The sequence below is a fragment of the Lissotriton helveticus genome, chromosome 7 (genome assembly GCF_964261635.1).
Source record: "Lissotriton helveticus chromosome 7, aLisHel1.1, whole genome shotgun sequence".
Taxonomy (NCBI): Eukaryota; Metazoa; Chordata; class Amphibia; order Caudata; family Salamandridae; genus Lissotriton; species Lissotriton helveticus.
The window spans coordinates 386,089,561-386,115,983 of record NC_136068.1 but is presented as its reverse complement, the minus strand read 5'-3'; the positions used below and the strand labels follow the sequence as shown (position 1 = coordinate 386,115,983).

The 26,423-nt window shown below is 45.0% G+C and overlaps 1 protein-coding gene across 1 annotated transcript in view; it reads left to right on the top strand.

Moving 5' to 3' along the window:
• LOC144768501 (fer-1-like protein 4) overlaps positions 1-26,423 on the top strand; it is a 936,890-nt gene that overhangs the window by 171,586 nt on the left and 738,881 nt on the right. The window lies entirely within an intron of this gene.

The window sequence follows — 26,423 nt, the reverse complement described above, 5'->3', positions numbered from 1 at the left end:
GGAATGCTATATTCTTAACTGACAGCCAATTGAACAGTGGCAAATGATGAAAAACAAGTAAGCCAAAGGATCGATTGGGCTGACTCAAAGACCCCTCTTGATGCACTTAATCTTATTGAAGAATTTCTTTTGAAGAATTGATAACAAGTGGTCTTCCAGGCAGTTAAAACTGTCAGTAGTAAAAACTTAAAAAGGCATTTAAGCTGGGGCATCTTGTAAAGTTTTACTTTGCTGCTGAAAGAACATATGCTATTATGGACTGGTACTTTAAACTTACCTATGTTCGCTTGCAGATCCTAGCTCTTGTGATAGAAAGGCTAAACTCTTATTTAAGTTGGAAGCTGGGCTGTTCGACTGCCTGTTCCTATACTCTTCTAGCCTTCCAGGTACCTTTTTTGCATCTCTCCATTGGATTCTCTTTCTCGCATGTATCTGACGCTCTTACCACCATCAGAATCTTGGCCTTTCTTTCACTAGACCCTCTTCTATCAACAAAATACATTTTGGCATCCCACAATGTCTTCACTTTCAGACCACTTACAACATTTCTAAATATAGTAGTTGATATTTACAGAAGTTGTTGTGCTCTTCAATATTCAAACTTGTGCACTTTTAGATAATAAATCCTGTCCCAGGAGGATGTGTTGGGTGCAAAAAAGTTGGTTGTTGTTCCTACTCAAATGCTGTCATAAAAGTCTCCATGTTACACCTGATGAAAATGATGTAGAGACAAATTCTCAAGTGTAGCAATCATGGCAAAACTTAAAATCCCAATTGGGACAGAAATATGTTTTGCTCCTGAATCAGGATTTCCCCTGTATACAGAGGGCCCAAATATTTTATGTCTATTAAAGACTCAATTCTCCTATAGGACAACCAAGTTGCTCAATGTGGCATGGATTGTGGTATCACGCCATGCTTAAACCGTGCTAGTTGGTGAAGGTGCTGAGAAGTGGCACTCAATTTGGATACCCTGACATATTTTCATCATCACACTTTGACCCAGAGTAAGAGAGGGCAAAGCAGAAAAGGGAGAAAGAATGAGGATGAAAGAAAGTGGCAAAAGTTGAGAAATGGAGAAAGCAAGGATGAGAAAGCACCTGCAAGAGTGATTAAAACGAGAGGAACCATTGATGGTGTAAGAAAGAGGCATGAGGTAGAATTAAGACTAGGCATCCTGAGTATTTCGCAATCCCAGCATTTGGCAGTACTATTGGTGGGCTCTTCAGAAAAATGTTTATCCTCTTTTTAAATATTAAGCACTGCATTCTGGGCATACTGAAGATTGTGATGTGAATTTGGACTGGTTTACATATGTTAACCTCTTTTAAGATGTCACGGACTAAGGAAAATAAGAAATGCTTCACTGATGTGTTCCCAGAGGATTAGCTCAGGAATCTACATCCCTTTATGCTCTCTAATGGGGTACTCTAAGGCTATACTTAAACAATGGAAAGTGGCATAGTGATAAATCACTGGGCCTTGATTAAAAAAATGTCTTCATCTCAACATGTTCATCACTGTATCTTCACCAAGATACAATATCTTCTTATCATACTCCACATTTTAAAATACACCGCAGAACCATGTTTATGTTAGTACTCTGAGGTTTAACCAGCCTTCTGGAATTGAATTAACCTATCTGGATTGCTTTGCTATATATTCTTTTCCTTCTGTAATATCCTGTATGCCCCCATTCCCTCTGTGTCTGATCTGGTATCTGGAATGCTGAGAGTTAATGATGTAATAGAACTTTGGTGTGTGGTGTGGTGTGGTGTGGAAGCTAGGTGATAGGAACATATGGAGGTGGCGGGAGCATTGGCAGTCTGCTCTGGGTGGAGAAGCACTCCTGTTTTTAACCCTTTTAATAGTTTTAATAATTTTTTCAAAAGCGTGCTACATAGGTAGCCCGTTTGTCCTCAACCGTGCCTACCTATATCACACCTATCCCGAGTGGGGATCCCCCTCGACCTCTGTGCACTGTAGCTGGTGTGGTTCTAAGACTAGAACATCACAAATTTTAACTCACAATTCGTACAACACAATATTTATCTGAAGTTTTTTCAATGGTTGTTTTCACCAACTCATTTAAACACGTACTGAAATCATACTACTGCAGATTGGCTTTCTTGGTTTCATAACCAATCATTTAACAAATTTATTCATACAATAAACATTTTCAACATAATGGTGCAATCCTTTACAAAAAATTCATCGCTTCAAAAATGATTCCCAAATGAAGCCCGATGCATTTCGAGCCCTGATCGGCTCTGATGTGTGCTATATACATCTTATATTATTAGTAATGTATGTTTCGGGTTAGTAAGCTTCAATGTATGTTGACCTCTTCTATGCTATTTGAAAATGCAGTTTATGTCAATTGTTGTAGTGTGCCTAATGCTTAGTATTGAAAGATTGTTTGGAAAGTTTAAATTATCCATCTGGTTGTTTTGGGATAGTGTGTGAGCATCTAAATCTATATGGAGTCTAGTTAGTTGTTTGGGGAAGAGGGTGTAGTACCCGTCTACAAGTTGTTGTGTTATATGCTGATTGTCCTTGTCCAAATGCTGCAGATGTGGTGAAGAGTAGTACTCCATCCCAAGAGGTACAAGTATAGTTCACTTGTGTGTGTGTGTTGGTGCAAATTGGGGAAAGAGTAGTACCCTTTTTCTGGAGGCTATATGGGGGAGTACACAGGGTAAAGACTGATTTGCATATAGCTGGGTCTGAACTGAGGTGGTAAAGTGAGCTAAAGAAGGATGATGGATTCAACCCGGATCTGTGACTGGGGGTGAGTGTCTGAAAAGTTTCAGCGCTCTGTCCATCATCTCTTGTGTTTGCTTTGTTCGCCCTAAGTTGGCAGGGTATGCCCAGACGTGGGTATCTTGCTCACTTTGCCACTGGATTCAAGCTAACCTGGCTGATGAAGTGTGTTACCCAGAAACCGGTCCCAGGATGCTTGTTTCCGGTTCAGGGAAGACCTTGCTTGGCAGTTCGGGCTTGACTGTTCCCATGAGACTCAGGGTCAAGACTGATTTGTATATAGCTGGGTCTGAACTGAGGTGGCAAAGTGAGCTAAAGAATGAAGATGGATTCAACCCAGATCTGTGACAGGGGGGTGAGTGTCTGAAAAGTTGAATTGCTCCATCCATCTTCTCCTTGTGTTTGCTATATGGGGGAGTACCCAATTGTAAGTGAAGTTGGAAAATAGTAACACTCTATTGCTAGAAATTAAATGTGGGAAGCACCTTGTTGTATATGATGTTGTAGAACTGTTGAGCCCCATCATGAGAAGTTGCTTGGGGGAGTCCCCCATGAGTGCAATATGGGAGAAGAGAGGCAGAGTGGCACGCGAGGTTGCAAGAGGAAGTACCCTGTGAAATGAAAATGTGGGGGAAGTGTAGTACCCTGTGGTACTGTGGGTGGTAGCCACAGGTTTCACCTGACTGATGTAATAGCCACATGTTTTGACTAAGACATCATTCCATACGAATGGGAAGATTTTACAGGTGTGTTGTGCAGGAGACTGAGTATGTTTGTGATTTTTTTGTGGTGTGTTTTATTCAAGTTGCCTGTAATGGAGTTGGTCATGGTGATGTCTGAATGGTAGTGTTTAATGTAGCTCTAGTGTATTGTAGGTGAGCACTACATTACCTGCTGATGGGGTCTGGTGTTAATGGTGGTATTTCTGGCCTGCCCCAGTGTTTGATTGTTGTGTCAATAAATTTTCAGTATGCGTCTACTGGAGGCTGTCATCATTGTGTTTGGAAGATGTCCTGACTTTTTGGGGTGCACGTTCCATAGCACTAGGTATAGATTAAGAGCATTTTTCGGCCTGGTACCTGGTCATATTGATTTGATCAGCTAGTGTGACTGTGTGTTTTAGTGTGTTGTCCTTCTGAAATTGTGTGTTGTTTGTACCACCTGTATAGTTTAGTAATGTAAGGGGGATCTCTGGGGACATTCTTGGTACATTGTGTTTGAGCGTAGCTGAGATGGCAGGTTATGCTTTGGTGACTAGTCAAGGGAGTTTTGAGATAAGGTGATTTATGGTTGATTTTTCCATTTTCGTTTTGTTTGTGCCATGAAGTGTAGACTTAAGAATGATGGTGAAACCTTTAGTCGAAGGATGCTGGTGGGTTCCGTGATTTGGTTGTCGCGGGACGGAGCATCAGTGGCTATATGTTCTGTGTCCATAAATATTGTATGTGTCATTGAGATTATGCAGATGTATAGTGGAAGGGCGTTGTTAAAGCCCAAGGGCCTGATTCACAAAGGTATGAACAACAGTGCCCCTGCACTAACACAAAAGTATATAGTAACAAATTTAGTATATGATTGTAACATACGAAAATGACATATAGCGCATCAATCTAAACAGTTCGTGAAGATACGTGATTCAATGAAAGTTCATCTATTGTGACGGGTAAGTCAGTCAATAGGCTGTATTGAGGGTGTCCATTTTCTGTTTATTGTTCCGTTTAAAAAAAAAGCCAACACGTGTTTCATCGCAAGGAACAAATGCGAATCTTCAGGGCTGGAAAAAGGCTTTGTAGACCGGATATGCTGGTAAGGAGTGGACACAAGAAAGGGCGCGAAGAGACCGGTCAGGACTTGAACCGGCCAGCCAATATATTTTGTCTATTTGGCTTCAATGTAGGGGAGGTGATTGCCACGGTAACGGCAAGAGACCTAGTATAGCGTTTTTAGGACCGCAGTATCCGATGTGTGGATAAACACATCTTCGTTCACTGCAGGTAAGGTGGAAACCGGGAGGAGCGGGGTCAGTGTGGTTACAGGGCGGGTGCGCTCTTGAACCACAATGTGCCTTGTCCTGGCGGACGTGTTTCTCCCTCTGCGAGTTTCCCGGCGCCGTGTTTCGTAAACGGACGGATTCACAAAGGTAAACTGAGACAAAAGTCTATCTTTGCGACTTTTGGTATTCACAAAGGGCATTTACGAGTAGTTAAGTGAGACTTTTATCTCAGTTAAATTTAAGTTTTGGTATTAAGTTTATCTTTTGGTCTCAGTTAAAATTAGGACCAAAACTTAAGTTCAACTGAGACATAAGTCTCACTTTACTACTTGTAAATGTCTTTTCTGATTACCAAAAGTTGTAAAGTTAGATTTTTGTCTCAGTTACCCTTTGTAAATCGGGCCCTAAAAGTTTGATGAAAAATGGACCTTAGTTAAGGTTGGAGAAAATGTGGCTGACATCAGAAAATGTTTAACTTTTTCATAACCATAGAGAAAACCATAGAAAAATGCTTCTTTAAATTGTGCTAAATAAATCATGCAGCTTTAAACCATAGGAGGAGATGCTTTCTTGAATGTGTAATACAAACGTGCAGCTTAAACAAAGTAGTAGGCCCTCATACCTAATGTGCTGCTACGACTAGGCCTGAAATTTTCTTTTGACTTCTGTTTGACATTCAACTAAAATGCAGTTTGGAAACACTGCACTGACTGCAAAATCATTCATTACTTTAAAATGTGTTGCACTAAGAGAAATGTATTACTTTGCGTGGTCACACCAAATGATTTCCTTATTTCTCCAAACTATACTTTGTAATGAATACAGTATTAGTAATGTTAAGCTTACTGAAGATATTATTTTGCATAGTCTAATCAAGACTTTACCGATAGAAAAGTTTAGTTCCTTTAGGCTGGTCTTTTGTCCACACGCTGGGATACTGATAACAGCTAACAGAATAGGCCAGCAAAAGTTCTCTTGAGAACCTACCCTCATGTATATAGTGCAAGACATTTAGAAACTTTTAGATAACTGCTCACCGGCATGAATGCTTACCGTGGGAAATGGGAGGAGAGACGACAGATCATCGGAATGCACATTTCCATTAGACAAAAATTACTTTACCGTGCTGACTGTTGCAATAATGTTTTAATATATATGTGTTCCTAGTCCAGGAGAATTAATGCCATAATCTCTTGATGCCTTGATGCCTTTTACCTTAACGCCATCTTACCCTTAATGCTTTATGAATGTTTTTCCCTTATTCTTGCCTGAATTGCTGTATGCTGCTGCTAAAAGTAATCTTTTGCAGGGAGACTTTCTCCTCATGTTGATAATGGCTAATGCTGTAATATAATTTATTTTAATTTGATACAAGTTTCTACATCAACTTGTTGAGGAACTCTGCTGAAATTTTACAGAACTGCTCCTTATGAGGAGTTTATTCTTTTGACAAACTGAAAGATCCAGAATCTTGCTCGGTTCAAAAAGAACTCTTTATAGGTTCCTATTTAGGTTAGGACTTTTAAGGCCTTTTTACGAGTTTGGCAGTCCCGTGGACCACCCTATCTGTGGTGGCAGTCCGACCGCAGTGAGCTAGGTGGTCCGACAACCGTACTTTGAGTTGGGCATATCGGCTTGCGAAGACTGCCAGCTGACCGCCGACTGCCATGTTTGCGGTTGGGGAAAGGCAGCTGCCATAGGGCGGTACAGGGGAACCATATTACAACTTTCCTGTTCCACGAGCGGACATCGGTGGTCCTATCGCCTGCTTTTGGTGGTGATGATTAAGGATTTAGGATGCGTACCCCGTCACACCTATCTTCTTCTATAAGGTAGATTTTGACCTGAATCACTTCTCCAGGTTACCTTTTTAACAACAGGAATTTCACCCTGAGGATTACAACCCTATTAGCCGCAATCTTCAGGTGAGTCCTTTGTGAACCATATACCCATTGCCAGGACTGCCCACATATGGGCTGAACTCCGGTAATGGGTATATGGTATTCTTCCACATATGTCATGTATATCTGTGTTACTGACACATCTGCAGTCAAAATGCACACAGGCATCGATAGATTTGTGAAAAATACTCACCACCGCTGCATTATCCCCGCCTTCACGCTGCCGGCCCCATGGTCAACTCGTAATACAGCGATCTTTGGACCACCAGCGCCGTGTGCTGCTGGCGGGGGCGGATCAGTGCTATGGCGGTTGGACCGCCAAACTCGTAATAAGGCCCTTAGATTAAGATAGGGACTTTTACCTTTATGGATCAAGCTGCCTATTTAGGCAGACTCTAACTAAACCGTTCTCGATATTTCTGTAATTTGACTTATCTGAATAAAAACGACAAAAACAATTACTAATCTCCTAATGAGAAATAAAGCTTTGAAACGATTCCAAACCTCTCATCATTGACTGAAAATTAAAATACTAAAAGTTGATGATTTTTTTTAGATGCATTTGATTGCAGCTCCAGTCTAAAACAGTGGCAAAGATCCATTTGCCTGGATACTGAGTAGCGCCAAAATAGGAGGCTGTTGGTGTAAGTGGTTTTCACTGATCATCAATTGGCCCCCCAAATTTTAGGTGTTGCCGCGGCATGTCTGAAGTGATTGCAAGACATGCAAGTTTTGGACCGTTGTTGTGCAATGGTAGTCACAACCTAGTTGTCTCGTTTCTTTGATTGACATGAGGTGTGGGGAGCCTCAAGTCTTCACTCACCCGTCGTAGAGTTTCTGTTAGTGCTACTAATTGTCTTTGTGTCTGCCTGGGTATCAGAGAGTTTAGCAGATTGTGGTTGGGTGCATGTATAATCTAGACATGTCAGAGTTTGAATGATGGTAGATAATTGTCCCTGTAATTTATATGCAAAAGAAAAGCTGTTCTTTGTTTTCTTGTTTGTAAGAAAGGGTAGTGTGTAGTATCCTCTGTGGCCCGATCATTGTATATCTTAGCTGGTGTTTAGATTTTTGAGGATAAATGGTTTAAACTTTCTTGAGAAATGCATGTTTAACCCATAAAATATCATCATTGGCAATACAATCTGAGTCAAGAAAAAGGGATCTTTGAAGGGGTGCATAATATAGTCAGCCAGGTGATACAAAACATATGATCCAGACCCAGGCAGTCTCTTAAGATTTGTTTATTGAAATGAGGTTTGTCTTTCAGCCAGACCAAGAGCCACAAAAGCAGGGGGCGAACATGGATACAATCTGAAATGTAACCTAAGCCTTTTTCCTCATGGGTGATCTCAGAAGGGATACATTGGGGGATCTTCAGTAAACACCATAGAAATGTATTTTCAGCAATCTGAATAGGAGTACAGAGCGAGTATTCCCAAATCACATGCCCAAAGATGACTGTGGGACTGCATTTCGCTTTAAATATATCAATAGTTGACTTGATATGACTACGCCTCAGGCGCTGTGGAAAATCACCTATGCTATGTTCTACTCTATTAAAAGACGTCAAATTGTTATTAATCAGGGGATGCCAGTTAAACTGAGAGTCCATTAAAACAGCCAAATTACGAATGTTATCTACTCTGCTAATATACTGACCTTTTATAATACATTTTCTAGTTTTGGTTCTCTTCGGGCCAACCACCATTGAATGGGATTTAGAGAAATTAATATTTAAATCCATACTGTCCATGAAGTTGATAAATCATTTAACATTTGCTGCAGACCGTTAGCAGTGTGCTCAATCTAAACTATATTATCCGCACATAGCTGGACAGGCACAGGTCTACCCCCATCTCTTAGACCGACCTGACACTGCTCAATTAAAAAGGAATCTAGCCCATTAATATAAAGAATAACAAGAAAAGGCGCTATAATACAGTCCTTTTGGACTCCTATTCTCAGCTTAAAGTGCAACGTATGCTCCCCGTTAGGGCTGTACCTCACAGAGGCAGAAAACCCCTCGTACACATTGCACCAAAAAGAGTGACAATGGCTGTTTCTCCTGGAATCATTTTGAATGAAGTTTACTTCCTTGTTCTTGCCTGTGGCTGAGGGAAACATTTAGTACGTCACAAGAATGTCACTTCTCTGAGCCTTTCTTAGATCGTGCAGAAGAAGCAGGCTGTCAGACACAGTGTTTGCACAAAATCGCAAACCTGTAGAGTAAGTTTATAACAAAGTAAATTACAAAAAACAATGGGGAATATTTACAAGCTCCTATCGCCACAGGAACGTCACTTTTTTTTTTTACATTCCTGTGGTGATACGAGCTTTGCCTTATTTACAGGGCAGTGTTAAGCGACTCAACGTGGTTTATTTTAACACTGCCTTGTAAATAAAGCCCCCTTTCACACTATACTTAGCGTGACAGGGCTGGGCAATGGGTGTTGCGGTGGGTGATCTGCCACAACACTATTGACATTGACACTGTCCCATATTTACAAGGGTGGCGTAAATAAAGGGCAGCGTCAAAATTAAGATAAAAAAAAACCTGGTCTTAACATGGCGCAACAAGTAGACAAGTAGAAATGCTTTATTTCACATTGTTTTTGCTGTTTCTATGTGTGCTGCATTGTGCAGCACACACAAAAACAACAAAAGCAATGCATGATTGTGTATATGCAGGAAGGGATACCTTTCGGCACATAAACAATCATTCTCCCCAATGCAGGCACATTTGCAATAAGGTGCAAGGGTGCCTGCCTTGGTGCTAGGCAGTTGTAATTAGCCCCATCGCAGGGGGAAACACAGGGCTGCACTCTATTGTTGTAAATACGGTGTATCCCAGCATTTCAGAAGTGGCAGAGCGTGCTGTTAAACCAAGAAGGCTAACGCCACGCTCCATCACTTATTGTAAATATGCCCCTGTGTGAGGTGAGTAAACACTAAGGGGGCAGTGCGTTCATCAGACATTCACTACCCTTTGAAGAACAGGCAGAAACTCTCCAACTGACTAGACCCACTCACAACTACTTTTGTGGTTTCACTACAGACCACCGGGCTCTGATTAACTGCAGTACAAAACCATGCGTAGAACATGTTTGTAAAACGTTTTGCAAACAAAATGGTTCTTAAGCTGCCCAAGTTCTCTCAACTCCAGCTCCAGCATGTGCAAAATACATACTTTTGAATGGCGGAAGAGAGTTGCGTTCCTTGACACAGATGACAGAGCTGAACCTGTGTCCACCCAGCCCCGTCCAGTTTGTAATGTTTTGTTATTAAGTAGAGCGTAATTAATATAGTATGCAGCACACTCATGCTAGAACTTGCAAACTTAAAAAAGCACAAAATGTCGAGCTGCAACTTTGCATAATATGAAACACATTACATGCTGGGCTGTTCCAGATTCATTATTCAGGAAGGGGTATTTTCTATATTATATCAGGAAAATCCGAATAGTGAGGCAGTGCTTGCAACACTTGATGCTGAAAAGGCATTTGATTCTGTTGAGTGGCCATTCTTGTTCGACATACATAACAGAATGCGGAGAAGGGGCTACTTTCTCTGGCCTGGCTCCTATACCTGCTGTGGAGAGGGGTTAACACAGACACAGTCACATCTGATAGAATTGTAAAATCCCAAGGCACTAGACAGGGCAGTGTCCTAGCTCTATTGCTATTTGGGGTAGCAAATGAACCATTGTCATGTCTATTGCACTAGGAACACATCCACATAGGCATGTGTTAAAAAAAGCTCTTAAATACCACGCCCTCCTACTTTATGTTAAAAATCCAAAGACTAACCTGTGCGAGCTTGTATATGTGATAGTAGAGTTTGGCTGTTACTAAGTGTTTTACATCAACCAGTGTAAAGCGGAGCTCATGCCACTGACTGCCTACATCAAAGAGGCCGGTAGGGGCAATGGTTTTCAGTGGAGTGAGGACAAAATTACATTTCTGGCTACTGAGATTAGCTATAGGGAGTGCAATAGATAGACTTGAGACACCAGTAGCAAGATGGTCCAGGTTACTGGACCTCACTTCAGATCTATTCCATGGAAAAGTTATTAATTACATTACCTATCTGCTGAAATTAACTTGTTTGTATGGCAAAACAAGTAGCCGCACAGAGTATTTACTGTAGCAGAAATAAATTGATTGATTTAACAATGCATTATCTAAAGGCTATAAGGGGCTATATACTGTTTGGTGGCTGTACCTCTTGCTGCAAGTACATTGGAGGCATGTACTCTGCTGCTCTGGTGGACTACAACCCGCCATACTTATAGATCTCAGCCTGTCGGAAATCTCTATGCCGCCAAAGGCAATGCTGCCAGGCAGCTCCTTTGAAGGCACTGTAAGTTAGCTGATTGGCCACCATGTTTCATGCAGCCACTCAGCAACCTTTTGTGTTTTTCAAAAACAAACACCCATAGTGGGTGTTTATTTTTAAAAAACAAAATGGCCCTGACACCCTTGGTCCCAAGGACTGAGAGGCAATTTGTATTTTTTCTGTTCAAGGACCACTAGGCTTTTCCTTCCAGTCTTTAACAGGGAAAAAAGCGAAAGCATCACAGAACATACACTCTAAGTGGGATAGATGGTTTGAGGTGCTTAGATCAATGACTAGATGTGCATGGCTGTCGGAGTGGGGTGGCTTCGCAAGCAGAAGCATGACTATTCACCTCAATTCTAAATAGACTGGACAGACTGTCACTTTGACAGACCGGGCACTCTGACATATTTGTGGCATAGTAATCCTGCCTGCGAAAATAATCCCCTTAGTTCCTGAAAATTATGTATAACAATCTCATAACAAAATATGCATTCCAAATTCTAAAAGAAGTTCCAGTTGAAAACCCCAAAGAGCTACCCCAGCTGTGGTTTGATGTTTAGGTAAATATCAAAATCCCTCTCAGCAACCTTTGGGCCCTCAATATGGTAAAAAACTGTTTACTCAGAATATTTCTTGATACTCCCATTGCACCCTGGTCATTACAAAGTGGTTCAGTGAATGATTGTTAAACGCACAGGCAATTAATGGACTATAGATGACTACCTATACTCAGTCAAGTAACTGTAAACAACAAATATGCACAGCAATAATAAGATTAAACTGTACCCTATTGTAACTATATGCTTTTACATTATGATACTCTTCTCAATGTACACAATTCACAGAGGTAAATGCTAATAATCTCACTAGTTATGCAGAATAGACAATTTATACTAAAAGAGAAAAATAGCCTGGTTTAAAAAATATGGGATGTGTTAATAAGATTTGCAGCCACACATTCTGCATTTCTTCTTTTCTTTAAGCAATCCATTGTGCTTGACCTTTCTAACATTATGGCTGTGGTACAAAAGGGATTGTGCAGATGGAGAACATTCATGTTTTTTTAAGCTAGACACCAAATCATAATAGTTTGTATGGTTCGCATAGGCAGTCTCTAACGTTTAATTCAATTTCTGAAAGTCATAACTCCTTGCTATGACATCACAACAGCTGCAGGAGGGGGAAGGAAGGCAGGGAGGACAGTGGGGTTTAGTTAAGAGGAAGATATTTATTTTTCTTATTTGCGTCATGAAGGAGAGAGCATGCTATGTATAGCTCTCCCATTATCCTCTGCCCCTGCGCAGTACTTGAGGGCAGGGGCAGGTGATTTTGGGCACCATGCTTAACATAAAATTATAAATAGGTAGAAAAGTGATTTACAGGGATGTTGTTCTCTGGGTTCTGAGTGACAACATAGGCTTCACTCTCGTTGTCTATTTGACATCACTCAGAATTCCTTGGTGAAAAAGTTCCCAGTAATTCAATGTTACCCATCTATAATTCTATATATGAAACATTTATACACGTGCACGTGTGATTATGCTTTCTAAAGTTCTCAATTAAATGGGGGGAAAAGGTACCACAATCATCTGTTTTTGCATTAAAACAGACAGTGACCTTATTTCCAGTTGCCCAATATATGATACATCACACAAGCAATGTCTTTGTGTCACTTACAAGGGACAATCAATATGATTGCCAGTTACTCAATACTCCCTGCCACCATTTGGAGAGTTTTTGTTCAACTTCATAGTAGCACCCACAATCTAAAAAACTAAGCTGTAAAGCAATATTCATAAATCTGCGTAACAGCTCAATGCACGTTGAGCTTTTGTTCACTTTCACATACAGAATTTTAACTCTACTAAGAGCATGAGTCAGTACTCTTTGGGGGGGCGTGGCTAAGCACGCAATGGGAACAGACGTGTTGAGGTAGAGCTCCGATCCGAGCTCCATCTCCCCAGGCCATTACTCCGCCAAAATTCTCCTAAACCGGCCTCCACTTACAGCGCTGTGAGGGGGCATCAGCGACCACCGGCTGGCGAAGTTTGGGACCCATCGGACGCATCCGACCGCACCGGTGGTTTCAGCCGTGATGAGTCTGCTTCCGAGGTGACTTGGCCGGCGGGCCTGCTGAGGAAAGACAGAGGCTTCTGGGAGCAGACGAGGCCCCGAAACGCGGCCTGGAGGTGAAAGGTGTACGGTGCATCTGAGGCGCTGCACACTGTGGAGACGCTTACTGCAACGGCCCGGGAGTGAATTGGGGTCGGACCCCGCACCCGGCTATCGCCGGGGGCCCCTCCTGCACTACTACGCCAGGGTCACTATTGCGGCGCACGGAGGGCGCTGGGCGAGTCATCGGCTGTGCCCTGTAGGGCTGGGACTGTCCCCCCCCACTAGCACACATAACGGACTCTCTGGGACGGGATTCAGACCCGAGAAAGAAACCAACTGGGGGACTTTAAGGCCCAGTGGATGTTCTGGGCTGCACCGGTGATTGAGGGTGCGGCGTGGCCGCCCCTGGCGTGTTCAGACCGGCGGTCCTGCTGGCGAGAGGCCGGGGCCTCTGTGGGCGGTCGGGGCCCCGGGTTGTGGCCTTGAGAAAGGGAAGCCTCCAGGTTATCGGATGCGCTGTGCTCCATGGAGAAGACTGCTACAGCGACCCAGAGGCGCACCGAGGTCAGACCCCATACCCAGCCACTGCCAGACCCCGCCCGCGCCACTGTATCGAGGCCGGCTGCCCGAGGAGAGTCGGGGTGAAGGCACCGTCCATGTGGGGCTGGCACGGCGCCCCCCCCCTTTGCATGCACACAATACGGACTCCTTGAGAATGGATTCCGACCTGTGAACGATGCTGGAGGAGATGCATATCCAGCTCATTGCCCAGCTTAACGCGCCGTACTGGACGGCATTGAAGAAGGATGCTGGTGGGCTCCCCCCCCCCCGATGCTCCGCCGACCTGCAGTGAATCACCAAAGTGCCCATTGTTTGAAGCGCCCAGTGGGGATATCCCTCTTATGACCTGCTGTACCTGAGTCCCTGCCCTTCCCCGCCTCCTCTGGTGCAGGCCGGAGCTCTACAATTCATTGAACACTGCCACGCTGGACACCGGCTCCTTACTTACCACGCTGCCCATGTCTGGAGGTACCAGGACAAGGACTGGCTCTAGCAGCTCGCAATCGAAGGGGAGAATGGAGAAGTCCACGAAAATGACAGACTCTGGCCCAACGGCGGCTAAACCTGATACAATGCTGGCGGCCATGGATCGCTTGGAGAAATCGATGCAGCTCACCCGCACCTCTCTAGAAGCCAAGATAGATGGTGTAGCTGTCGATCTAACACACCTGCGCGCCTATCACAAGAAATTTGCGGAACGTACCACTACCCTGGAGGGCAATGTGGCGGATCTTACACCACGAGTCGCCCAGTCTGACAAGCAGATACAAGACCTACTAAACAGAGTTGAATTCTTAGAGGACCGTGCTGAGGATGCAGAAGGGCGGGCACAGAGAAACAACGTGAGAATTGTAGGAGTACCGGAGTGATGGGAGGGGAGGGAGCCTGCGACGCATATGGAGAACTGGCTGAAAACACTGTTACCGGATGAGGCACTGTCACCCCACTTTGTTGTGGAGCGGGCGCACCCAGTTCCGACACGACCACTGCCTACGGGATCTAACCCCAGACCCATGCTCCTCAGAATATTGAACTACCATGATCGAGACTCCATACTGCGAGAAACCAGATTGCTCCGAGATGTTCACATTGACAATGCCAAAATCATGTTCTTTCCTGATTATAGAATTCAAGTTCAGCGTCAAAGACACTCCTTCCTAGCAGTTAAACAAAGACTACGCCAACTCGATTTCAAATACTCCCTTCTTTTCCCCTCCAGATTGCGAGTGATAGCTCAGGACAAAACGCACTTCTTTGCCAGCCAGGAGGAAGTGGAAGCCTGGCTGGACGGTGGGGTAGCTGTGGACTCCAGACCGACTTCGGCTCTTTCATCTTTGCAGCATTTCCGAGGGCCCGCCGCCGCCGCAGAAATAGATCGTCACCAGCCCGCGGGACTCGGACGGTAACGGAAATTGGCCCACCTGCGGAACTCGTGCACAGTGAGCAGCGGGATGCTCTCTGAATGGTAGCGGAACTCAGTGGCTCGCCGGGCACGGACGCCGCTTTGGAGGCCAGCCCGAGGGAACTGGCCAGTGACGATGAACACATCTATGGGCTGCCCGACTCCCAGATGTCCACGGAGCAACCGGATGTAACTCTGCAGACCGCAGATCTGTTTCATTGAAAGGATGTATACATCATTTGAAATTGATTTTCTGCTCTGCAGTGTGTAGGTATTGCTGCTCAACTGAGAGCCAACCATGCCCAAGGCCCTGACAGCAACCATGGCCTGGACACCTATCACACTCTTTGACATTGGCGCAAGGCACAGTGAGTATCAATTCTGTGGTGATTGCTCTCTGGGGGGAGGGTGTCCCAGCGGGAACTACCCGGTGGACTACCTGGGTGTCACTGAACTGGCGCCTCGCTACCTGGGTGGAGTGCTGTAGAAATTACTGGGCCCCCTGATGTACTTACTGACTCTGTAGCTCCAGTGTGACGAGCTGTACCATTTCCAGCTGGAACACTTTGTGCCAGTCAAGGCCGACACAGACTGCCTGGGAAAGGAAGCGTTCAATCTACTTGTCCAACAGTTGTACTATCACCGTTGTGCCACGTGCGCAGGGACCCCCCTGGACTTAAATGTTCGTTACCTCATTGGAGAGTTTGGACGGCGGAATGTTTAGCAGTCGTCCTTTTGGCATTTTCCAGTTGTTGTGTTCTGTTTGGTTCAACGCACCACTTGGATTGCATCTTTATTTTTACTTTGTGCAGTCTTTACGGGCATTCACTGGAAAGTCTTTGATGGTTGTGTGTGGGGTTGTGGTGGGGGGCCGAGGTGGCGGCTCGCTGTGGAGGTGTGGAGGAGTGGGAATGGAGTGATCACCTAAAATTGCAATGTCACGATAAAGATATGCACGTGGAATGTACATAGAATGCACACACCCTCACGCAGGTACCAAATCTTTTCCTATCTCAAACGACATCGGATTCATATAGCCCTCTTGCAGGAAACACACTTGAATGGCGCTGAAGTACAGAAGTTGCATCGCAGGTGGCGCGGGCAGCTTTATGCCACCACATATTCGTCCTATGCTCGTGGGGCGCTGTTATGGGTGAGACCGGGGACACCTCTTGTGGTCTCGCATTCCCACATAGACAAGGAGGGCAGATTTGTACTTGCTCAGGGTAAACTCGATGGTCAACCAGTGGTCCTGGCTTCGCTATATGCCCCTAACACAGATTAGGGAGGCTTCCTTATGCAACTATCTACGACACTGGCACCTTGGCATGGGGTCCCCTGGGTTCTGGGAGGAGACTTTAACTGTGTCCTCGACATCTCTCTGGACCGCTCCTTCCCGCCCCTGTCTGCTGCTCCTGTGCACGGGGCTATGAAAGCGTTGACTAGCTGGGCCTTACAGTGGGATCTACATGATGCCTGGCGGAGTCGCAACCCAACCGCAAGGATATACTCTTATTACTCAGGCGCACATACACTACACGTCAGATTGGATAGATACATGCTGTCAGGCGAGCTGCTCCCGCATGTCACCGATACCTACTACATGGGCCGTACCCACTCTGATCACAACCCGCATGTCCTAGAGTTGGCGTGGGCACGCCCGCACCCACCTGTACCCACTTGGAGGCTTCAACCTGATCTCCTACTTGAGGCCTCCTTCCGCAATTCACTAAGTACACACCTTGTTCAATACTTTGAAGAGAATAACAGTACAGCATCCACCCCCCCCAAATCGAGTGGAATGCATTTAAAGTTGTAATCAGGGGCCATTGCCTGGGCACACAAGTTGGCATGCGGAGAAAGTTGGATAGTGACCTGACACATATTGAGGCTGATTTACTCCACAAGGAGAGCGAAGCGGTGGGGGGGCGATGACGCATCACTACATGAGTCACGTGCGGAACATGCGAGGCTACTACAGAGATTACGTCATCTTAACTATGAGGCCCGCTCGGCGCGCACTCACCATCTTGGGGATAAGCCGGGAAAGTTGCTAGCATGGCTGATCCAACAAGATACTCGGACGACACCAGTGGCCGCAATACGCACTAGCAGGGGAGATGTTGTATATACACAACATAGCATACATGAAGCCTTTGTACAACATTTCACGTTAGTATATCAATCTAGGCTATGAGTCTCTCTTGCTGACATAACTACATACCTTTCAGACATAATGCTGCCAAGGGTAGATGATACGCAACTAGCCGACTTGGAAGCCCCGCTCACACCTGACGAACTACGCACCATCATTTTCTCCCTTTCTAATGGCAAGTCCCCAGGCCCGAATGGGCTGCCAGCTGAATTGTTTAAAGCCTATTCAGACCTACTGATCCCTGAGCTATTGAGAGTATACGCGGCGGCCATCTCGGACTCCTCCCTCCCTCCCTCGTTAAATGAAGCTAACCTCATTTCCCTCCTTAAGCCCGGCAGAGACAGCACACATTTAGGCTCATATCGCCCACTAGCCCTTCTCAACACTGATTACAAGATACAAGCTTCCGCACTAGCTCAGCAACTGGCCCCCTTGGTTCCCGCCCTTGTACATAGCGACCAAAATGGTTTCGTGCCCACTCAAAGGACCTCCCACCTGACCCGCTTCCCGTTGGCCCTGTCTGATACCTTTTGCGCCTTTGAAACCATGTCGGGACTGAAGGTCAACTGGGCCAAGTCTGGAGTGTACTCCTTCTGTGCGGACACACAGGAATGTGAGATCCGCATTAATAACGAGAGACTCACTTGGTACCCCACCACGTTTCGCTATCTTGGGATCTATATCTACAGAACTCTACCTGATGTGTTAGAGGGCAACCTAGTACGTGCTATATCCTCCCTGCAAGCGCAGATGACTTTCTGGAAAACCCTCCCTTTGAATGTGCCTGCTCGAGTCATGCTGACGAAAATGATCGTTTTACCCAGACTGTTATACTATTATGCTAACATCCCGGGGTATGTCCCGACTCGCACATTCCGAGAGCTAGAAACCTCAATCAGAGGCCTAATATGGAACACAGGGAGACCGCGCGTGGCGCTGAAGAAGCTCTATGCGCCCCCTGATGCTGGAGGCCTAGCAGTCCCCAATCTGGAGCTGTACTACCTGGCAGCACAGCTGCAATGGGTAGCCGGATGGCCAAGCGGGAAGGATTTGTGTGATACTGCCACGGACGCCACGACCTGGACCCAAACACAAATTAACACCTTGTTTCATCCCCTGACCAAAGCTCCCTGCCCAACACAATTGCATCTGGCAGTGGCTCGCAAGTGCTATATCAGAAGTCTGAAACTCACCTGTGCTGTCACACCATACGCCCCGGTGCTTCCACTGTTGGGCACACCCAGGGATGGAGGAATGGTAACGGAAGCAGCACTAACACGATGGACGCAGGCCGGAGTAGACACAGTGGGAGACCTATATACTGAAGGCGTTTTGGTTCCATTCGAAACACTAGCAGCGGACACGGGCCTTCCAGCCGGGCAGTTTCTCCTGCATGCAACACTTTTACATACATGTTCGCGGCGGTGGGGAGACCTCTCGGAAGAACTGCCGGCACACTTATTAGTACAATATTTGCACGTCATGGGACATGGCTCCCACATGGTTCATTGGCTGGTACAAGCTCTCCTGACCCACACGCAATGCTCCTACCAAACCCTACGAGACAAATGGGCAGTAGATAGGGGACAGGCATGGACGGACAAGGAATGGGCGGCAGTGCTAGCCGGTGCCACCAACATACCGTGCAACTCCCGCTTCAAGCTTATCCAACTCTATATAATACATCACGCATACCTGTCACCTGATAAAGTCAATAGGTATTTCGAGGTCACAACGTCGGCGTGCCCGAGGTGCTCCCTTGTGGGTGCAGATCTACTTCATATGTTGTGGTCCTGCCCCACACTACAGATATGCTGGCACACCGTGACGGACATACTGACAGAGGGTGTGGGCGAGGAACTGCGACACACATGGGAGATATGCATACTAGGCCTATACAAGAGAACGAAACTTAATAGAGTCCCTTCCAGATTCTGGGACCTTGGGCTTATCACGGTGAAGAGGCTCATCACCAAACATTGGAAGCGCAGCGAACCCCCACAGGCAACACACTGGTGTAGCTCTTTCGATAATTGGGCAAGGGCGGAGAGCGTAACTCTTCATAGAGAGGAAACTGCAGGGCTGCGTAAATACCCCATCGCACAAAGCTGGGATGATACCCTGAAGTCTTTCCACCGAGCATGTCACAATAGAGGAATCGATTAGGAAAGTCCTCCTCAGGCCCCACCAGGACGGCAGGCGGGACGGGGGGGGCTATGCGTCTGCATGAATTCTTGGCACCTGACACATATATATGACACAACTCAGATACACTAGGTGGCAGTACTGCTACCCACTCATTGAGCGCCCTACGCCCAAGAGGCCACGACCCTGGCGTGATTAAAACATAGAAATGTACCTTTTCCTTTCCCGGGGGTTTCCACCTACAGTGGGCTTCCTAGACCACCGCCTCCCGCACTGACCTTCCCCGGGACCAAAGACACACAATCATAGCGTTAAATCAACAGACTCCCCGCACACCCATTTGGTTTTTCTTTTTCTCTTCTTTTGATGTTATATCTTAGCATAGTTGCGTTTCTTTTACAATTGTTCTAGTTGATATGATGCTTTGAATATCATGTTATCCGAACCTTGCAAGACACATATCAGCATCCGTCAATGACACTGTCTGGGATGACACACTCTGTATCCGTTTTTCCACTATGAGCAACAAGAGGCGCATGGCTATAAAATCAGCCCCTTTTGTCGAACACTCACGACACCCGAGAAGTACAGCTCTTAAGACCATACAGCTGCGCCCTCTCTAAAGTCACTTTTACCACATGAACCCTCTTTAACCGGTTGAATTACGACTCGGGCCTTATTGTATTTCCCCGGCCCTCGTAACGCCTTCCTTAGATAAACTATAAACATTGCTTTTGAGGTATGTGATTTCTTTTAACACAGGCAGCGCCCTTGAGGATGTTCTAGCTTGATGTAGTGTGATACATGACTAATGTCCTGTGATGACTTACTGCTTTCACCTATGCAAATTGATATGAGTACAGGATGTCAAGTTGAATTCCCCTGTTTAACATTATGATATGTATTGTACAAGTACAGTGAAAACCAATAAAAGATATTCAAACAAAAAAAAATGAGTCAGAACTCTTTGGGAGGGTTGCCAAGTGGCATAGCAAAAGGGATGGAGTGGGCGGTCCACCCCAGGCGGCGTGAATTTTGGGCCGGCAGTCGACGCTCCCCCCTTACCTGTGACTGTCGCAGGGCGGCAGAAGCTGATATCGCCAGCATGCCTCTTCCCCTCTTAGATTCGGCCACTACATGTGGCAAACACAGGGGCCGCCCCCGGCGGCCAAAGGCCCAGCTGTGCCACTGGGGGTGCCTCTGCTGTGATCTTATGGAGATCGGTATGCAACCTGCAGGCCAGATACTGAAATTCTTGCTTGCCAACTTATCCCCTTATCCTTCAGCTGCAGATAAAGCAGGCACCATTTTATCAGCTCATATTAACCTCAGTAATTTGCAGCATTATGGAATCATAGGACTCTAGCAGCAAGTGCCATATAACAAAAGCATAATTGTGGATTAATTATTCATTACAATAATGTATTCAGTTTATCAAAATTTCAAACCATGCTGGCATAGAAATATACTCAATATACCAAGCAAGCATAATTTCACTTATAACTTGGATAAGGCAATGTTAAGCTATTGAGTAATTTTAAGGTATTCATCATTATCATAAAACCTTTATTCGGTTGACAGAAACAACTATGAAAGAGTACAATAATTATTACAAATGAACATCTCAATAAAACATTTTACCATAGAGAATACAAATCTATATGAATCTAGGTTCATGATAAAATACAGAAAAAGAATACACCATATTTAGCACAATCCTAAAATCATTCAGGTCTCGACCGCCTAGACATTAGCGCAGCTCGTACTAAAAAAGATACAGAAAATAAGACAAATTCATTTGGGGAGCATCTGAAAATATGTAAACAAGGGAAGGACGTACTTGAGTATAATTGAGTGTGGGGACTAAAACATCTTCGTGGTCCTGCTGAAGTAATCACAGAGCAAGACAAAGTGTAAGGTGTCCGGTGAAAACCTATTGTGCAGGCACAGGGCAACCTAGACCCAGCATGAGCCCACCCACAATGTGCAGCTCACAGATGGTGTAACTGATTGAATCTAAACCTAGCCAGTAAAAACCTGGCTTGCGGGTGTGCACCAAACTTAGGGGCCGATTATGATTGCGGAAGGCCTCAATCGGACCCCAGCCACATTACGATGGCGGAGGGAATCGCGCTCAGATCGTGGCGGACGCAAAGACCGTCCGCCACAGGACCGCCAAAAGCAATCATACAGATTGCCTGGCGGACGTACCAGATAGCCTAAAATGGTGGCATGCCTAGCAGGCACCGTCCAACAAATTAGGATGCTGGCTGCAGCCGTCCTTTTCATGGCAGCAATGCCGCCATGGAAAGGCTGGTAGGGATTTGATACGGGGCCCGTTGCGGGCCCCCCTTGTGTTGGGGGAGCTGTGTGTGCACTGGGGGGTACCCATGGTACCCCCTACATTTCACAGCACTACCGTGTGGTGCCTGCCACGTAGTGCAGTGAAATGCACGTCCTGCCTTTTTGGCATCGCAACAGGGGCTGCAGTCTGCAGCACCCGCCGCAATGTTAAACGGCAGGATGCCACCGCCATGGTGGCGTCGCATCCTAATGTGGTGTGCAGGATTGCCGCATGCATGGCGTACTGTCCCTGTCACCACCAGGATGGCGGACGAACTCCAGTCTGTCCGCCATCCTAATGACCCCCTTAGATAGGGCTCCATGCCCTTTACAGTCTGTAAAAGCAAATGTTCTCCCACTGAAAAAGCAAATGTTCTCCCACTGAAGATTTCTGTAACTCCAACTGCTCCCTTGAAATCAATGCTTGCTCAAGGAACAAACTCCTGGTATTTTCCAGTCTTTAGGGGGACAAGGAATACAGACCAGAAAAGATGTCACTCTCCCCAAGGTGGCAAAAAACTGTCTTTACATAAGCTATCTATGCAATTCCATACACATATTCAAGAGACAAACAGTCTGAAAAGGATCAGACGATTACATTTTAACCCCTCTCTGGTCCAGAACTTAATCCAGCACAACAAGGGGCTGAGGGCAACTAAATCAGGTACGTCTGAGATTCCAAGCTTCGCCACCACTGAAAAAGCCAGAGTGCATTGCGGAGCTTTCACTAACTGACAGAGAAATTGGTTTTCAACAACTTGGATTTTCTCTATATTCGCAAACCCCCTAACCTCACTTCCATGGTGAATACACATGGCTTGGTACACCTTTAGTAACACTTGCAGAGACCAAGAACCCAATCTATGTGCACAGCTAGTTACTGCACCAATGGTTTGATTAAGTTCAAAGTTCTTACCCTCAACAAGGGATGTTCACTTGTTTTTCATATCAAATACAACCCCTAAATAGGCTGACACTTTCCCCTGAAGGTTTCGGTGCTCATGGATCGTGGGCTGGCAACCATGATGTAGGTCTTTGAGTAGTTTACAGACAGGTCAAGGCTCGCCATGAAGAAGATACACTTTTCCAGCAGTAGCTGCTGTCCCCTGGCCTGGGTCATAAGAACAGCATCACCGGCATACAACAGTACCAGGAGGGATCTAGCCCCTACTCACGGACATTCCGCCTGGACAGAAGGAGGGCATTTTCTAGCCCAGTTACATATAATGTGAACAAGAATGGCACTAAAATTCACCTTTGGTGGGCACCACTTCTTTACGGAAAAGACCGTGTGCTGGCCAAACCATGCGAAAAGCGTACTAAAGCAGTGGTATCAGAATGAAGATCAGCCAGAAGGGCCACAATGCTTGGGTCTACCCCCAGGTGGAAAAACAGGCCCCAAAGTTTATTATGAGAAACACTATCAGATGCCGATGTAAGGTCCATAAACGCTAAATGGAGAAATTCTGTACATTTATTAATAATAAGATAGCGATTCAGACACATTGGTGGAGACGTGTGGCTCACTGGTTAGAGGAGGCAGACCTGGAAGCAGAGGTCAGCCCGGGACCAGGGTTCAATTCCCGGCTCGGCGGGGTCTTGAGTCCTAAAATGTCCATGGACTCGACAATTCTCGCTCCGGTGCCAACTCAATTCACGGGTTCACACTCTGCGACTCTGGGCAATAGCTTGCTTAATCTCCACAACGGCCCCTCGCGGCAGGATGCCTGGCTTTCACCTTGCGGATACCCTTCCGGGGCTATCTCACAGGGGAATACCAGGACGGGTTCCCTAAGCAAGCGCTTAGAAACCGCTCGGTGATTTGCGCTATATAAATTCCTGTACATTTACATTTAGATGTAGACCTGCTTGGCCTGAAACTATATTGGACCCTGCTTAGGATGTCATTGGCGTCAGCCCATTCCAATAGCCTGTTAAGGACGACCGTCCTTAGATCCATCCCCTTCGCATCTATCAGGGAAATAGGGCGGTAACATTGTGGATTGTCCTTGTCCCCCTTCTTCAACACAGGGACAATCATTGCAGATGACCAAGAGGTCATCGCCCCGGCCCTAGCGGCCGCATTCAGGACCCATGTCAGGAGGGGCTCCCACAATTCGGGGTCAGCCATAAAAAGATCTGGGAGCATTCCAAACATAAGGTATTCATTTCTATGTTCTGTAAACCATAAATTCTAAATGATCCCACTAATTCAATTATTGGCTAACAAACACACTGTTCCTTCAATTTGAAAGCACTACAACCCAGTAATTCACCAAAATGCCATCAGTAGAGGAAGTTACATCATATGAAGAGAAATCATATGGTCTTTGATGTCTTCCCAAATGTGATGCCATGTGACCTTTTACCCTGGTAATATCACAGGAAGTAAGTCACTAAAGGTGAAACTGTATAATTAGTGGAAAATGAATAACATGAAGATACGGTTCATACCTTTAGCATATCATTCCATTTTTCATTCATTCACCATCTCTACCTTTCACAGTTCTGCCTCAGGATCACCCTCACCTTCATAACTTCTATCTTATTATCACCTTCCTTGCCCATCTTCCTCTAACCTGCCATTTTCATGTCATACTAATCACTTTAACAGTTTTTCTATGAAGCAGAGCGGGATGGGGTTTGCACCGTGCAAATCGTTGGTGCAAATTCAAGTACAAGCTGCACTTGAGTGCGTGGACCTTTGTCTCAAATTCAGGTTAAACAACAACACATCAACAGCACATCAATGACAGTGAAGCACATTCAGCTCCACAATAATGACACAGAACAGTAGATCTGAAAACAATGAAGGTTTTTTAGCAGATTAATAAAGTTACAAATTTAAATCATTCAAATTAACCATAAATAATAATCACTTTATAAAAGCATTGCTCAGTATAATCGAACACATCAAAATAGCAAATACAAAGACAAACTATTTAAAGTTGTCATTTGCAAATTGAATAAAGTCCAGTTTCCTCTGAAGGAAAATTCCCTAATGCTAAGCTAAGGATTCAATTGCGGTTGAGGAAAGTTAAGCAGCAGGTACCAGCAAGGAAAGCATTTAAAGGCAGAACCAAACGAAGATTCAGTCAGATAGAGAAAAGGGTAGATTTGCTAAGGAGTCTAACTGTTTGAGCAGGAGAAAAATAACACAGCAAGTCTCAAGAGAGTAAAAGGGGCATGTGAATTTAACTAGCTCAGCAATGCACAATTTAATCATACACATTTTCAACACTTTGAAACACTCTCCACGGTTCCCAAGAAGCGGGGACCAATCAGAATCAACCAAGCATTTGCAGTCTTCTTCCCAGGCCTTGAAGAATAGGGGGCTTCAGCTGCATGACCTTCAAAAAGATATCTCAGAACAGAATGGTACATTGCGGTCAGTTTGCCCCAGTTGAAGGTGTAGAAATTCACTATTCACAGAACATATGCTGATAATCTGTTCTCACAGATCCCAAAAATGTGCAACGTTTAATTAACTCAAACTACTGTAGCTCAGCTCCTGAAACAAGAGAAAGAGTGAAAGAACAAAGCACCCTGTCTGCCTTTACACTGTGTGCCAGACTTGAATTCAGACCTTCTGTCTAGAGTGGTACAGTGGGTGAAAAACGAAGGGTTGGACTGCTGCACCATACGTTTGCCAGTTGATAGTCTATTTGCAAAGATTTGTCCCATCACCCTTTGGGTGTTTGATTGCCTATACTATGCCTGGAAACCTGAGACTAGTGCAGCTTTCTAAGCCTACTACTGGCAATGTTTGTGCGAGGCAAAAATGAGTACATTTGCATCCATTCAAGGACTACTTCTGTGGGTGCAGATTTACTACTTTTTTGGTGCACCAATTACTATATCTATTTAGGTTCCCAATCCAAAAAAATGAAAAGTTAAACCTATTAGTGAAGTCAGGACCAAGGTGATCCTGGAGAGACCAGTTGTCCTATTCCTTCTGTACACTCCAGGTTTTTGCCAAATCAGAAAATACTTTAATGAGAGGGAATTTTGATAGATAGCTTGTGTAATAATACAACAAGTCAGCACAATCAGCTCTTTTAATTTCTCCCAGAAAATGGAACATTGCATTTTTAGCCTTGACTTTGACAGAACGTAGGGATAATTCAAAGTGAATTTGTTAGAGTGGAATTCGATTTCCGCATGTCCAAAGGTGTTTTTATAAAACTGCCTTTGATTTTATCTAACCATATGATATTATCATGAGCCCATATAAAAAAGCCAATAAGGCCGGTAGTAAGTAACTTTCACATTAAAATTTAGGATAAGTGTCTGGGAACGATTTCCCAATTCATGACTGCACTTCTTTACGTCACCCATTATTGTCCTACACATTGTGAGTTTAGTTGCCAATAGTGTCTGCTAGGACAGGCAAGTTTTGATGATTAGACCCTGGTAAATATATTGTGGAGCAGCGTCTAGAGGTACACCTTAATAATTCCATGAAAAGTATTGTTACTTTTACCAGATCTCATATTTTTGGCAGTATTACCTTAACAGCATATGTTTAGGTCATCATGTAATAGTTAAAGGCCAACACGGGTGTGACAAAGCAGTATTGTCATCATCATAAAATAAGGCTGAGGCATGCAGTTCTTCAATTTTAGTGAGACCACATTCTCCTTTCACAAGATAACATTTAGATTGAAAGGAATATACTAACAAAAATGAGTGGGGAAAAAGCAT